Genomic DNA, 11,728 nt, shown 5'->3' with positions numbered 1-11,728 from the left:
AATATAAACATAGTTCAGACATGCCGGGGGAGGAGGTGGAGAAGAAACATTGTGTAAAGAAGCTGGAAATTGATGTTGGCCCTAACTGTTAATGCTATAATGCACTAGCTGTATTTCAGAGACCCTTTTGCTGCTTTGTACCTCTGCCAAGAGTCATTACCTCAATCCCATTCTGTGTTTTGTCTCTTTTAATGATTACAGTACTGTGGAAAGCAAACCATCACTTATTTGTAAGCTTCAGCAAGACAGTTAGCTCTATGATAGTCAACCATTTACTGGGGAAACAAATGACTCTTCTGTCAGTAACCAGGTGGCTTTTGTTGTTGCTGCTAATGTTGTTGCACACATTTATGCCCCACCTCATCACATTACAGATCCTCAGGGCAGATCAAACATCCCATTACAAATCAAATAACTTCAGATATTTACCTGAAATACATTAGCTGTGAGTGAATCTTTCCATAGCAATATCACCTATCCCCTTGCAGATGTCTTTAGCATCCATAGAGAGCTACTCTACAGCAGTTTTGTACATTTGCATTACCATAATGCACTTCTAGCAAAGTCTGTAACCACCTTCTTGAGAAGGATTGTTACTGCTATTGATGCTATGCAATCACTAGTGGTCCTTCAGTTGTTTCAAGAACCTGTAACAGGTGGCAGGATTCACCTTTTTAGAAGGCATTGGAAGCCTGCTGGGAGCTACAAGTTAACTAATGCTGTACTATGCCTGGACCAATCTGTCATAAGACTCCACCTTAAATGTAAGGATGAGGTGGTTACTCCTGAGGGAATTCTGCACCAAAAATTAAAAATTCTGTGCACATTTTAAAATTCTACAAATTTTATTTGTCAAATGAGTGTGGAGGCTCCGGCATGATATTGGAGAGCACAGGCCACTGGCTGCACAGAGGTTGGAAATCACTTTGTAGCTCCCCCCGGGACACACTCAGTAGCAAGGTTGCACCCAATCCTGACACAGTACAAGGACCAGACCTATCCCAGAAACACCCCAGGGCCCTGCCACTCCATGCCAGGTGTGGGCAGGCAGGCTCAGCAAGGCAGGATCCAACTGTGCAGGGGCTTAGTGGGGGGGATCCAGGTTTGAGAGGGTTCTGTGTGGGGCAATCTGGGTGTGGGTGGCTCAGTGAGGGATCTGGGTAAGGGGGGGATCTGGATGCACAGGGGCTTGTTGAGTGGGGTTCAGAGTGCAACAGTAATGGGACTCTGCAGGGGGGTCCAGGTTCACCAGAGGGGTCTGGGTATCAGTGGACAGAGCTCAGCAGGGGGGTCTGGTTGTTGGGGAGCTCAGTGGAGGGTCCAGATGTTGAGGAGTGGGGCTTAGAGGGGTGGGACTCCACGTGCAGCTAGTTGGGGCTCAGTGGGGTTGGGCTCTGGGTGCAGGTGGCTTGGGGTGGTCCAGGTGCAGAGGGAGTGGGGCTCATGGGGAGATTTCTGAGTGCAGGGTGGGGTGAGGCTTGGTGGGTCTGGGTATGAGGGGGTCTGGATGCATGGGGGTTGGGCCGATAGGCAAACAGACCTGCACTCCTGCCTGCACCCCCCTCCTCCAGCTTTTCACCCCCATGTACCCTAACTCCCTCCCAGAGCTTGCACCCCTGCACCAGCCCTGATCCCCCTCCTGCACCCCAAACCCTTCATCCCCAGTCCCACCCCATAACGCCCCCAAGCTCCTACCTGAGCCCAATCCTGCATGCCGAACCCCTTGGCCTCAGCCCAGAGCCCCCTGCTTCACCCTGAACCCCTCATTTCTGGCCCCACCCTGGATCCTGCACCCCCAGCCTGAGCCCTCCCACACCCTGCCCCAGTGAAAAGTGAGCAACGGTGGGAGGGGTGATGGAGTGAGTGGGGGTGGGGCCTCAGGGAAGGGATGGGGCAGGGGTGTTTGGTTTTGTGTGATTAGAAAGTTGGCAACCCTACTTCATAGAAAAGTTTCACACTAACTGTCCACTCTGCTAGGCTGGAATTTTGCTAAGTGCACAGCATTGAGCCTCCTTTCCAGTGAATCATGTGAATGGAAAACCTCTTGCTACATAAACGCTGCAATACCAGAAATGCCAATGGGGAAGAAGTTTATCCTTCTATAGTGTGTGTCTGACTGGTGTGTCAAAGTGATTAGTAGATAGAAAGAAAACAGCTGTGTTGCTGCCAGTCGCCCAGCACAATGTTGGAGGTGGGGTGGGGGGAGAGGTGTGTAAAATAAATTGGAATAAAAGGGATCTCTCCCCATCTCCCTTTCCTTGGTACATTGCTTCTCAAACTGCAAATCTTTCTCAAGAAGACTTGGATTAAGATGAAGGAGACTAACTTGAGATGCTTCAAGTATACGTGAAAGGAATCTAAAATTTTCCACACATGGGGAACAGTTTTGCAATGCATTCATGATGTACATATTACATAGCTGTTTTTCTAGCACTGTGATTTTTTTTTTTTAAAGAGAAGCCTGGGTTTTATTAGGAGCCTTGGCTCAAAGTGTTGCATTCTAAAGCAGTCTATGGTTTCCCTAATTATTAAAAGCTTGGGGTTGAAAGGCCAACTTTTAAGAGGGCCTCAGTAGCTAGGTTAAAAATACAAATATAAAATACCTGTGGTACGGAGAAGGGACTAGACCAAGAAAGGAGTAAAGGGAGTAGCTAATTACACTTAATTGGGTCATCCTGGGGATGACTGATTAATTGTTCTAATCTAGCCCTGTAGTGGGGGCTTGAGCCCTGTTTGGTTATTGCACCAGCTGAAATCTAGATGAAAGGAGAAGTCTGGAAATGTTCCTTCTCTTTGAAAAGAAGGAAATACTGGAATTCTGTAGCTATAGATAGCTGAGACATAACCATGGAGTTGTGGGGAAAAGGTAGGTTACCTTATTTGGACTTGCAGCCTTGTAAAGGAGAGGAGATGTAGACTGGAATAACACTAGTGACAGGCCCTGGATCTCTGCCCTACAGTAAGTAGCAATGCCATTATATTTTTTCAGCCTGGCAGCTGGTGCTATTAAAGACTCAAGGGTGAGCCCAGGTAAGGGCTGGACATGTGAGAAGCTAGTAATCCACTGGTATATAAATACATTGACTAAATCCCATGCATTAGTGTGAGTCCCATATTTTGTACAGTAATCTAAAATATGAACCTCTCCTTGTGTAATCCTTCCTAATCTCCATGTGTAACTTCTGTCAATAAACATACAAATGTTGTATGTTTATGTTTTCTCTAACTCACTTTCTGCACTCTTGCCTAACTAGTGTTTAAGGCATGTATAAACATACTACAGAGGTGCATTATATATTTGAGTGACAATTCTAGCTATGGATAAAATTCAGTATACTCAGACTATGAACATTCCTAATAGAATGGTACCTGTCTTAATGCTAAACTCAGGATTCCAGGGACTCTTGTAATGTAGACTGTGCATGAAAGTCCTGGTGTTTACATATATCCCAACCACCTCAGAGTATTGCATCTGGAAACTTAAAGCTGAAAGGCTCATTAAAGAAAAGATTTCCATACCTGTTATACTAGAGCTTGCTTTCCATTGTACCTCAAAGTGTGAGGTTACTCTAAAGACATAACTGGGGGCCAGGTTGCAGTCTGTTAACTCTGATGTTGGTTCCTGATTTAGTTTCTGTGCTGGAAGAACACTAGCAACTCATAGAATACTGAAGGTTTGTTACTCCCAACTGCTAGACATATGAGCCAATAATGAGAGGTAAATGCAGAAAGCTAAAGTGTTGGATGGATTACTATAAATCTTTTCCCTCACTAAGTTCCATGCTTCTGAGATTTAAAAACTTTTCACACAATAAATGCTAAAACCTGGTTTTATTCACAAATGCAGCATATTTAATGCCACTTAACTTAAGCCTAGATTCCACTAGACTTCCCATTTTTTTTCTCCCCAATAAGTCTGTGTGGAGTAAAGTATGAATAAAGGCAACAGATTCTAGTAGGAACAGCCAGTTGTTGCCTGGTTTTGAGTGTCATTATGAAAGAGGGTTTCAGCTAAACTGTGCAAATATCTTATCTACAAAGAGATTTAGGCCTTGCAACATCTAACTTTTAGGTGCCTAGCCACCTAGCTGAATCAATAAGACCAGGGTTAAGTGCTTAGACTCCTTGTACAATGCATGGGGAGAGATAGTGTGCTAGCTTTTCCTACACACCTGAGTGGGGAAGTGAGTCAGTAGCAAATGCTAAGGAGAGTGATATGTCCTGAGCCCTGCTCCTCTCTGGGAGTTCAGTGCCTGTCCCTGCTTGGGATCTGCAGCTGGGAACCATCTCCTGAAATCAGCTGCCTAAGCCATTTTGTAAGCATGCCTAATATCATGCAAAATGGCTGAAGGGGAAGAGGGGACATGGAGAAGGAGGCCTCCCTTATAACCATCGGCCGAGTAGTTAGGGTTCTTGCCTGGCACATGGGAGACCCTCATGCAGCTCCCCTCTCTACCTGATGGAGATTTGCACAAGGGTCATCCCCCCTTCTCTCCCCCCATCAAGTGGGTGCCCTACCATTGGACTACAGTGTATTCTGACATGGATCCATCTCTCCTGTTTGAAACTGTTCACTGTGAATAAATAATTAAATATACACTGGGCCAGAGATGGTGGGCGCCAAATTACAATTTTGCCCAGGGCACTGTTTCCCCTAAGGTTGGCCCTGTGGAGCACTGTTTAGGTGACTAGAATTCAGACAGACCAGACCCCTGTATGGGTCTCCATGTGTCCGGACAATGCCTTCTACATCTACTACTTTTAGCTATATAGTGTCCTACTGCTTTCCCACTGCTGGAGCCTTTCCCCACTGCAGTGAGAGACTCTGGCAGGGTGAGGAAGCAGGGAAAGGCTCTGACAGCTCCGTGCCAAAGTCTTTCCCTCCTCCACTTCTCCCCTCCGGGCTCTCAGTGCAATATGTAACTACACATAGTCCTTGGCTACACTGGTGGCAAGGTGACATTTATGGTGACAATGTAGGCAAGTGAATTTAGGTACCTATAGGGTTAGACAGCAGCTGAGCAGTACAAGCTTTCCCATGCTACCTTTTCATGATTTTATCTAACTCAGTGCTGGAGAGAGTAATTCTAGGGGTGAGAAACTCAAATCTATATATCTGTTCAGTGTTTGTCCTTTCTGTCAAGAATCTACCTATTGTCATGATTGTGGGGGTGAGCGATGAGGCCACACTTCTACTAGAAAGTGACAACACAGATCATCAACACATTTTAAATCAGTCACCAAACAACTAGGAGATAAGTTTCAGAGTAGCAGCCGTGTTAGTCTGTATCCGCAAAAAGAACAGGAGTACTTGTGGCACCTTAGAGACTAACAAATTTATTTGAGCATAAGCTTTTGTGGGCTACAGCCCACTTCATTGGCTGCATGCTGTGGAAAATACAGTAGGAAGATATATACACACACACAGAGAGCATGAAACAATGGGTGTTACCATACACACTATAAGGAGAGTGATCAGTTAAGGTGAGCTATTATCAGCAGGAGAGAAAAAGAACTGTTTGTAGTGGTAATGAAAATGGAAAAAACTAGTAGATAATTACTCTATTGGTCACCCTCAAACTACTAGATTCAAATAAGCTTTCTGCAGGTGAAAGTTTCTGTATAGCATTCAGTTGAGCCATTCACTCCTCAGCATTTCATGCCTCTCACTAGCTTTATCTTTGTAGAATACCATGAGAAGACTGGAAGATGGAGGGTAAAACAGCTAGAAATGTTTATCTATTCTTCTGATCAGCAGTTGGGAAGAACTACATTATTTAGGGTTTTAATTTGGTAGTCAGATGATTAATATACAGGTCTTGACATTTTGCCTAGATTGGGTTAAATTGTATAGCCCTTCCTGTTCCCATTACAATGTTTTCCATGACAATAAGTTAGCAAACTTTGATGGCTTCCTATGATATGACCTTTTCAGTAGGTTGTATTTTTGACTGAGCTTTTCCAGCTCTGCCCTATGCTTTACTGAGGTTATAAACAGAGTAGAAGGGACATGCAGCAGAACAAATGGCCAAGTGGAATATGTTTTGCTTTATAAAGTGTTTTTTTTTAATTTAAGGTAGTACTAGTAGGTACCCAACACAGACAAACCTGCTTCCATTATAACTTCTCCTTCATGGAGAAGGGGGCTAAAATTGTTTTCTGTAGTTTAAAAAAAAAATGTATTCCAGAAATCCAGTGCACTGACTGGTGTGTGTTAGGTGCAGGAACCAGAAGCTCTTGCCTATACATGCTGAAGATATTAGAGTTACATTTTACTACATAGCTGTCAATTTTAGTCAGTGAATTGCTATGAAGTAGGAGAGACTTATTCTGAGTTTCTAATTTAATAAATGACTAGATCACATGGCAGCATAGTGGAACACCTGCCTACAATAGGACTTTGAAATACCTGCGTTTTGTTTCCTCAACTGGCCATGCTCCCCTTCATTCCTCTGTGCCATCTGGGAAATAATCCATCATCAGATCAGGAAAACAATGTGTGCCATACGTGAAGTGAGTCCAAGCAGTGTTGCAATTCAGAAGCCTTTTTTTTTTTCTAAACTTGGTCAGAACTAGATACTAGTGGAAACCGTGTACATGTTATCATTGAAAGTCTTCAGATTCTTCAGGTAATTCTGATAGTCTGAAGAATATGCCAAAAGCTGGAAGGATGTTGAGTATGCATGGTGGGGACAATTATAGAAACAGAGCTCAGAGGACTGCACCAGGTGCTCTAAACTAGGATTGATAAATCCTGGGCTTTCAGCATTCTTCAGTAGTTGGTCTTGCTAACCTTTCTAGAATAATATTTACAGCAGTCCAATTAAAGAGCTAGTAAGGTCTACTTTTGACCAGAGATCCATTAATGATATTTGAGCCCTCCGCTTTCTTATCTGGTCATTTCTGCCAAAGACAGACTTTTTAGAAGGCTTGGGTTCAGTTTCTCCAATTTGAGGGATGAAGTATACATTCTTGCTCAGTTGTTCGTCACAACTATCAGCCATATTTGTTAATAGGGGAGCTCACTCATCTGAGGAATGTATTTAATGTTGGAACAATGTAGTGTCTGTGTAAATTAATAGAATATTGGTAACTGTTCTTACAAATTCATACAGTTAGTTGCCTGGTTAGATAGAACTCATGGTCACCTCATGATTTCTGAGGAAGAGAGCAAACTTCAGACTTTAGTTACAAAATAAGGGAAATGTCCCTTCCTAGTGTCTTAAGGCATGACCTTCAACTTTGAATAATTCAGGAGGAATTTGAGTCTGGATATGTCTTTCTTATTTCAACAGCTTTAGCTTTCTTTGGGGGAGGTGTGTGTGACTTCATATTTTCTAAATATCTTCTTGAATGTGAGGGAGTGGAAAGTACAGATACTATTTCTGTTTCAAATAACAGAATGTCAGCTTTCCTCATCAGCACGGATATTTGGCAACTGCTAAATATCTATTTGAGACTGTCAAAGTAAGGAAGCCTCTTGACATTTTTTTCCAATAATAATGCTGCTATTGTGTGTTACGAGCAGGTAACATGACAGTCAGAAAAATTCACTGGGTAGATTACACAACAAGAACAAAAATGATAGGAATAAAACACTACAAAACCCAAATTCAAGGGTCACAATTGTTAGAATTTTTGAACCCATCTTTCTCCTGTTTTCTGTTTGCATTCTGCTGCATGCATAAATCTAGAGAATAATGTTAAAAGGATGCCTGCATAATTAATCATGAGTAACTGAATGAGATGCAGAGTAAATGAAGAGAAACATTAAAGTTTTTTTTTTCAGGAGAAAAATGTAATTCCATCAAAGGAAACCTGCTGGATATTCAGCAAGCCTAGGTTTAATTTTGGGAAGAGCTGAAGTCACTCTAAATTTAAAGTTTGTTCTATCTTTCGGTTCTTTCTTTGAGTCGTTGCTACTGGGGAAGACAGAGGCCTCACTCAGCCTTTGTACTCTTATAATGCTATTATATAACCTCTTGTGAATGATCCTTTTCATGATCTATAAAGCTGGTGAACATCTGTCCTTTAATGTCCTAAAAGTGGCTATAAAATAGCTAGATGTATAATTTATGAACAAATGCATATAAGGATAAATGTACTATTACTACAGAACTGTTATCACATTCCTCACCATCATATATTCTACTGTTCATGCAGTATGTAGCATCTAAGGCTCACTGGAAATAGTTTGGTATGATGTCAGCCTTCTATTCCTGTCTTGATTTTTTTTTTCCTTTGAAATTGTGGGTTTTTTTGAAAATACAAAATATTTTGTAAAACCCAAACACAACTCTGCAGCTGTCTTGGAACTGAAGAGCTCTATTTATAGGATACTTTTCCAAGTAGAGTGGAAAGCTTTTGCATAACTGATAAACAGTGATAGTTTATATTCATTCCTTTTCTCCTGCAGATCATTTATCACCTGAAGGTGATCTGTTGTGGAATGTTCTGATTAATGGCTCGTCTGTTCTCTTGGAAGGTTGGAATCCAGCACTAGAGTGGGCTGCTTGCTCAATATCTTAAGGTATGTCTACACTATGAAATTAGGTCGATTTTATAGAAGTCAATTTTTAGAAATCATTTTATACAGTCAATTGTGTATGTCCACACTAAGCGCATTAAGTCAGCGGAGTGTATCCTCACTACCATGCCTAGCATTGACCCATGGAGCGGTGCACTGTGGGTAGCTATCCCACAGTTCCTGCAGTCTCTGCCACCCATTGGAATTCTGGGTTAAGCTCCCAATGCCTGATAGGACAAAAAACATTGTGGTGGGTAGTTGGGGTACATTTTGTCAGTCGCCTCTTCCTCCGTGAAAGCAACGGCAGACAATCGTTTTGCACCAGACACCAGGGCGCTTAGAAGAGCACAGCCAGGTGTGCTGCACATCAGAGAGGCTTTGAAAACCAGTTTCATGACTGGACAGGCTTCGGTGTGACAATTTTGTGTGTGTTTCTCCTTGATGCAAACCCACCCGCTTTGTTGATTTTAATTCCCTGTAAGCCAACCACCCTTCCCCTTCGAAATAAAATAACTATTATTTTGAAACCATGCATTCTTTCTTTCTTAATTAAAAAAATGAGATAATGGATAAGTTAGCCCTGGTGGGGTGGGGGAGGAGGGAAGGACAAGGCCACATTAAAAATCAAATTGTTTGAATAACAGCCTTCTGTTGCTTTGGCCATCCTCTGCAGTGGAGTGGCTGGGTGCCTGGAGCCTCTTCCTCTTTCCTCCCCGCTCCCCTCAGTGTTCTTGGGCATCTGGGTGAGGAGGCTATGGAACATGGGGATGAGGGTAGGCGGTCATACAGTGGATGCAATGGGGGTCTGTGGTCTTGTTGGCTTTCCTGCAGCTCCAACAGACACTTCATCATCATGTTCGTTTGCTCCCCCAACAGATGCTTCATCATGTCCTTTCCTGGCCTCTGCCACTGAATGCCTCCATGCATTAAGCTGTGCCCTATCAATGCGGGAGGACAGCATGAGCATAGAAAACATGTCATCGCAAGTGTGTTTTTTGCCTTCTAATCTGCGATAACCTCAGGGACAGAGATGATAGGGGGAGCATAGAAACATTCTATGCTCTACGATTCTGGGGGGACTGCATGGTCACCTGTGCTGCTGACCTCACCATGCTGACCAAACAGGAAATGAAATTCAAAAGTTCCCTGAGCTTTCCCTGGCTAGTGCATCGGAATTCAAAGTGCTGTCCAGATGGCCCTTATGTTTGTAAGGAATCCCATTGACTCAATGAGATTCTGTGAGAGTGAGGACAAATGGATTCTTTTGCAGGATTTGTGGGGCAGGGGGATCTTTTTAATTTCTGCCCTTTTTCTATTTGCTATTCAAAGTTTGGATACTAATTCCTTTGTTTTTGTTTTCTATAAGTTAATGCGATGTTAGAGGCTAATCCTACAGAGCTATGGTCAGGAGATTGGTTGAATCAGTGCATTTCCTATGTTCTAATTCCAGCCAGTTCTGGCTTCCTATTCTTTAGTCTGTAATAGGTCATTGTACCACTATAATGTTTCTGGACAGATGTGATATTATATGATTAAAAATATGACCATGTAGATCATTTTTGCTACCATAGTTATATACTTGCAACAAATCTTGTACAAAGTATGTCATGTAAGCTGTCAATGGAAAGGTAACGGTTTGCTGAATATAATTATCCTATTTGTATGCATGTATCAGTTTTATATCTAAAGTTATGAATATTGACTGTAGGCCTGTATTTCAAATATGTTTGCTCCTGTGATCACACCCACAAGACCGCTTACTTCTAGTCTGGCCAGCACATTGTGAAGGGACTATTCAAGTTGAATAGCCCATCAAAGAGCACTTAACTCTCACAAATGGACTATAGAAGAGTCTTATTCCTATCTGATGGACCTTCCTGTGGATGTTCTAGCTAGAGCATGGATAATGGCTGCCCTGACTCATCAAAGCATACTAGGTCATGTGATACTAAACTCCATCTTGTGTGCCTATATTTTTCCACAAAAGGCACGAAGGGCTTTGTTTGGAACAATGAAGTTTTCCTCCACCTGGCAGAAACTATAAAAGGCTCTGGAAACATCTCCGTTTTGCCTCTTTCCTGCTTTGATCTTTGGACTATGGACATATACTAATGGGAGGATTCTAACCAAGAGACTGAGGACCTTCCAATTAATTGGAGCAACCAGAGACTTAACCAGTTAGCAGTTTACACCATCACTGCTCTAAGCCTGATCCAATTATTGTATGTATTTGATTCCTTTAACCAATTTTAACTCACCTTTTTCTTTCTATAAATAAACCTTTAAATTTAAATATTAGATACTAAAGGACTGAGTGGAAGCGTGTTTGGGTAAGATCTGAAATATTCATTAACTTGGTGGGTAATGTGTCCAATTGTTTGGGATTGGTACAACTTTTTATATGACGAACAAGATTTTCAGTAATCCCCATCCTATATTTGACTTGGCTGTTTGGGAGGAAGCCCAAGTCTGGGTTGCTTTTAAGGGAGTTGTGTTTTGGCCAGTAAGGTATTATAGAAGCTGTTTTGTTCCTGACTTGGTAAATCTAAGTATTAGAACATCCACCAGCTTTGGGGGCATTGGCTGCCCCGTTCTTTGCAGTTTGCCCTAATTGAGCAACCTCAGCATGGCCTCCCTGGGACCCTGGTCACAGCAGACCTGTACCCTGTATGGTGGCTGAAGCATCACTAATTCCTCAGTTTAACCCAGGATCCACTAAACATTTTGGATTTTGGAGAACTTCATGGATTTTTTTTCTATCATGTTTGTTCTCAAATTTCCTAGAAAACAGGTTGCCTGGTAAAGTAGCTACTAAAACGGTCACTTTTAGAGCACATAATGCTGTTGTGGCAGTGATGGATCTGGTCACAAAACATGCTAAATTTCACCTGTAGTACTTTTCTCTTCCAGATTTTGCCACCCTCATGCTAGATAGCAATTTACAGCCAGGGTTAAATAATCAGTGAAGCTCCGCGAGACTAAGGGCTTGTCTACGCTGTCCCACAATTTGGATAAGGGGATGTGGATAGCAGCGCACACCGAAGTGCTGTGCTGTAACTCCCCCACGTGGATGTTGTGGAGGGGAACTTAGGGTATGGCTACACTGGCGAGTTGCAGCACTGGAAAGCCTCCACCAGCGTTGCAATTAGTAAGTGGCCACACCTGCAGGGCACTTCCAGCGCTGCAACTCCCTGGCTGCAG

General features: G+C 42.7%; 1 long non-coding RNA gene across 3 annotated transcripts in view; it reads left to right on the top strand.

The window, feature by feature from the left end:
• Nucleotides 1–2,776: 2,776 nt before the first annotated feature.
• LOC123373154 overlaps nucleotides 2,777–11,728 on the top strand; it is a 34,588-nt gene continuing 25,636 nt past the window's right edge. For 2 of the 3 annotated variants that reach the window (XR_006580587.1, XR_006580586.1), the window contains exons 1-2: nucleotides 2,777–2,866; nucleotides 8,417–8,530. This is a non-coding gene — a long non-coding RNA (uncharacterized LOC123373154). Of the gene's footprint in view, nucleotides 2,960–8,416; nucleotides 8,531–11,728 lie in introns of all 3 variants that reach the window. The other variant, XR_006580588.1, reaches the window with a different exon arrangement.

This window comes from Mauremys mutica, chromosome 6, assembly GCF_020497125.1.
Source record: "Mauremys mutica isolate MM-2020 ecotype Southern chromosome 6, ASM2049712v1, whole genome shotgun sequence".
Classification (NCBI taxonomy): Eukaryota; Metazoa; Chordata; order Testudines; family Geoemydidae; genus Mauremys; species Mauremys mutica.
Note: the sequence above shows the minus strand (reverse complement) of the source record. Positions and strands in the feature narration are given on the sequence as shown.